Genomic DNA, 5,396 nt, shown 5'->3' on the forward strand with positions numbered 1-5,396 from the left:
GAAAATATTTATAGCTGCGCTTTTTGTGGTGGCAAAGAACTGGAAAAGGAGGGTATGTCCTTCAATTGGGGAATGGCTGAAGAAATTGTGGTATATGCTGGTGATGGAATACTATTGCGCTCAAAGGAATAATAAACTGGAGGAGTTCCAGGTGAACTGGAAAGGCCTCCAGGAATTGATGCAGAGTGAGAGGAGCAGAGCCAGAAGAACATTGTACACAGAGACTGATATACTATGGTAAAATCGAATGTAATGGACTTCTGTACTAGCAGCAATGCAATGATCCAGGACAATTCTGAGGGATTTATGGTAAAGATGCTACCCACATTCAGAGGAAGGACTGCAGGAGAGGAAACATATAAGAAAAACAACTGCTTGAACACATGGGTTGTGCTGGACATGATTGGGGATGTAGACTCAAAACTACCACACCAATGCAACTATCAACAATTTAGAAATAGGTCTTTATCAATGACACATGATAAAAGTAGTGGAAATGGGCATCGGCATGGGTGGGGGAGGTGCGGGGGGTGAATGGGAAAATAGGAGCATGAATCATGTAACCATGTTAAAAACGAATATTAATAAATGTTTAAAAAAAAAAGGAATGAAGATGAAAAATGCTATCAACTTCCAGAGAAAGAACTGATGGAGTCTGTATGGAGATTGAAACGTACTTAAAATTTTTTTTTCATTTCTTTTTCTTGTTTTGTTCTGTTTTCTTTTACTTCATCACTAGTATGGTAATATGTTTTACATTCCTGCACATGTGTAACCTATATCAAATTTCTTACCTTCTCAATTGGAGGAAAGAAAGAATTTAGAACTCAAAATTTAAAAACAAAAATAGATATTATAAATTGTTTTTACATATAACTAAAAATGCTTGAAGAAAAAAAAAATCTTGCTTCATTCCCTCTAATGACTCTCCTCCCCCAAGTAACAGGAACATGAAGTAAGATTGCAAAAAATGAAAACCTAGGAGCTCCATATAAGACTGTGAAAGACTGAAGGAGCGTAATTTTAAAGTTATAGAATATATCATTCCTATCTTGAGACTCTGTACCAAATCAAGGGATACCATGCAAGTCTTCTTATTAGAGTCTTTTGGTTTCACAATATATAAACTTCAGATAAGCTCCAGACATCTATAGCAAGACCAGTAGAATACCACCTATATCATAACTTTGAAAAAATGTGGATGAGTTAATGAACAAATTCCAAAAATGAGAGATTGTCTCCACAAAAATGAGACCCCCAAATTGCACCCCTAAGCACTCTTCCATCTCCATCTCCCAATAGGAATCCATGTACATGAGTTACTCTCTGTGTCTCTCCTTTCTTATTTTCTTCTCCAAGTTGCCTTCCTTGACCATGCCATCCTTATTCCCATACTTTCTGCTTCTGTAGTCCCTCACTTTTTCACTTCTTATCTTTGTACTTTCTGTGATATGTTCTCCTGTATCTGCTGTAACTTATTAAAGTGTAATTGAAGTTTGGCAAGTATCCGAAGAACTGCATGTGCCTGTTTCATTTCACAATTCCATAAATTAATTAACAATTTTGTTGTAAACATAATAATTTATCATATCTGTGACAGTTTTTAAAATCATCTAATTTAATAAATTAAGAAAAAGCTTCAAAAAGGAATACTCAATTACACTAAACTGCTAAAAATATAGGAACAAGGTATATTCCCTAAAAGTACATACCTAAACTAAAGTTGAAAAGTATATACCTAAAAGCAAGAACTGACATGATTTTTTGACAGAGCATTCCATGATTTTCCAGGAATATCAATCATCTAAAAAATAACTTTAGCAAATGGCAGATACAAATTAAGTCCATAAAATATAACTTTTTCTGTTCAACACTAAAAAAAGAGAAAGTGCTAATAAAGAAAATTACATCCAAAGTAAGAGAAAATATAAAAAATACTCAGAAATTAATCTAAAAGACCTATATAGGGTTTATATGGATCCAACTTTAATGTATTATAGTATAGTAGACATATGGTCAGGACAGCCAATTCAAAGGTTTTTTTCTGACTCTTACTAGCCCTTTCACCATGAGAAAGTCATTTAACTTTTCTGAACTTCAGTTTCCTTATTTATAAAACTGAGTTCAGTATTACCTATCTTTTAGAGCTGTTGTGAGTCTCAGATGAGACAATATATGTGAAACATCTTGCAAACTTAAAACTGTTCTGTAAATGAGTTAACCATTAAATACAAAATCATTTTATTTTAAAAAGCAACTATAAAAATTAATAACAAATATTTATGGCTAGATTTCAATAATATGGAAAAATTATGATACTATCCCAAATCATTCAGATTTAGTACTAGGCCAATCAATAAGATTATTAAAAGGAGAATACAAAAATATGTAAAAAAGAAAATCAAAAGATTGACCATATGTTGTTACTGAGTCTGAAATGATACTAAGAACAGTAAGCATAAAATTATATAGTAGAGGGCAAAAAAACAAATTAGTGCAGTCAATTAGATAATTAAGAACTATACATAAATTTTCATTGAAGTATATTGTTTAATACCATTAATACCAAAACACAAACGCTGAGGACAGTGCTCTTTATTTGATGATAAATGTTAGGAATATGACTACTAAGAAAAAGACTGGCAAAAAAGAAAGGGGGTGCAGAAAGAATAGTTATAAGTCACAAATTATATATCATGTGATTCCAAATGGATAAAAATATAAAATTTAAAAATCATACCATAAAAACTAAAGGAAAAGGAATGATTTTCACAATGTTTGATAAGAATCCATAATTAGAAAAAATCAATGTTATGTAAAATTTAAAAACTTTTGAACAAAAAGTGCCAGTATAACTACAATTAGAAAAAATTAATATTGGAAGAGAATCTTTACATTAACTATTTCTATGAAGTTGTTATATTTCTGAGATAAGTTTATAGAAAGTTTTCAAAGCATATATATCAACAATTTTCAGAAAAAGTACTAACTATAATGCTTAGAAAATATTTAAAATCACAAATTTCACAGAAATTAAAATTTAAAAATAAGCTAACAAAATGATAAATGATCATTCTAAAAAATTCATCTAAAATCATCAAATAAAACCCTAATTTCTTACTAGTTGAACCATGAATTAGTTCAACTATTCTGTAAATGAATTTTAAATTATAGAAGGCAAATCACTAAATTGTTCTGAACCTACTATTTGGTACCACATTCTAAGGAAATTGTTGAAAGAGACATTGAATTACAAAAGATTTGATGGCAACATTATTTGAGATATTGAAAGGCACTCAATCATATATCAACTTTCAGGTTGATATCAATCCTCTTTCTATGCCACATCTTTACAACATCTCCAAAAATATTTCGTGAGAGGCTTTGTGTTAAATTTAGAGAAAACATATCTAAAGAATTTCATTGACCTTCACTCTATTGCACATATGAATAACCTGGAAATAGTTTTTGAACAATGATATATGTATAACCCAGTGGAATTTTTTGTCAGCTCCAGGTGGAGGGAGAGAAGAGAGGTGGGAAAAATCATGAATCATGTAACCATGGAAAATATTCTAAATAAAAAAATTCATTGATGTTATAACAGTATCCAAAAAGATGCCAGTCAGACTTGAATTGCTATTGAAGAAACTGGGTTAACACTTTGCATTTGATGTTTCCTTTTCTACCTTCTTATTAAATGTCACTTGATTAGGGCATTCTAGAATTCTGAAAGTAAATGAAGTCAAGTTCACTAGCAGTTTATCATGTCCTAATGGCTTAAAATGCTTCAAGACCATCAGCAAAAGCATTAATAGTAGCAGTAATAGTAGTTGTTTTGGGCATTATGGTTGCCATAGTAATAGTAGCACCAGTATTTATATAGTGCTTTAAATTTCTGAAAATATTTTATATGTATTATGTCATTTGTTCTTCACAACAACCCATGGAATAGGTACTATTATTATCTTTTTTTATTTATAGATGAGGAATCCTGGGCCAATGTGAAGTGACTGGACTCTAAGCCCAGAGCTCCAGCCATTGGGAACCTAACTATCTCTATTTGATATAGTTTTTGGTTTCCTTAGCATCATAATATTCTATGTTTTTTGCTCCCCAGTTTTCTATAGTATGTTTGACAGAGTCAATCATTACAAAATGTAAAAAAGACATAAAATTACACAAAATCACATAGCTGGTAAGTGTTCAAGTCAGGTACTGATTCCAAGACAGTGCTTTATAAATTGCATCACCTAACTTCTCCACTACTTTTACTTAGCATTTCCTTACTCTTCTTTGATTTCAACATCACAATAAATATTTTTTGCTTTATCCTTCTCAACCTAAGTATCATTCTCTTGGGCAACAGAATCCAAAATGAAATAAGAGTTCAATGGTTCCTCCTTTTATTTACTATCTATTTTCATTATCTCATCTATTCTGAGTGTTAGTGCTATATATTTAAAAATCATACATTTTTTCATAATGTACCTTGCAACAAGAATAACAGCAAAATATTTCATATTTAATTTTCTTTCCTAGACTCAATTTAAGTGTTAATAATCTTGATGTCTGTTAAAATGTGGCACTATTATGTATTCATTTTATTGACTATTTGATTAGTGAAAAGTTTACTAGAAAGGAACACTGGGATTTTAGAAGCAGATTTGGAAGGAATTTTATTCATTATAGTTGTCTAGTCTCACCTTTTCCCCAAATTATTTTGCTATATGTTTTATTCCTCTACCTTAAATGTCTCCATTCACTTCTCCATGAGACGACCTGTACCATTGTTGGACAACTCTGTCAGAAAGTTTTCCTTTTTTCAAGACCCACACTATATCCTTTTAATTACTTTCTAATGGGAATATTCTATTCTTCAAATATAACTCTCACACTTCACTTGATTTTTTCTTCTTTATGCTAAGTATACCCAGCACCTCAACTGTCTCTTATTGGATGGAAGGAAAAAGGGACTTATTATGTCCCACTGAATACCAGCAACTGTGCTAAAGACTTTACAAATATCTCATTTGTTCATCACAAAAATGTGAGATCAGTGGCATTATTACCCCCATTTTGCAATTGAGGAGGCTGAAGCAGACAGAGATAGGGAAGTGACCAGAATCATACAGCTAGTAAGTGCAGAAGCAAGATTTAAACTCAGATCTTCCTAACTCTAGGCCCAGAGCTTCAGCCATTGGGAATCTAACTATCTCTATTTGATATAGTTTTTGGTTTCCTCAGCATCATAATATTCTAATTTTTGCTCCCCAGTTTTCTATAATATATTTGACAGAGTCAATCATTACAAAACTTAAAAAAGATATAAAACTACCAAAAAAAGGAATAATAACAAATCAGTAGGATAAATCTCTCCCACATATAACATATAC

This window comes from Gracilinanus agilis, chromosome 4 (assembly GCF_016433145.1).
Source record: "Gracilinanus agilis isolate LMUSP501 chromosome 4, AgileGrace, whole genome shotgun sequence".
Lineage (NCBI taxonomy): Eukaryota > Metazoa > Chordata > Mammalia > Didelphimorphia > Didelphidae > Gracilinanus > Gracilinanus agilis.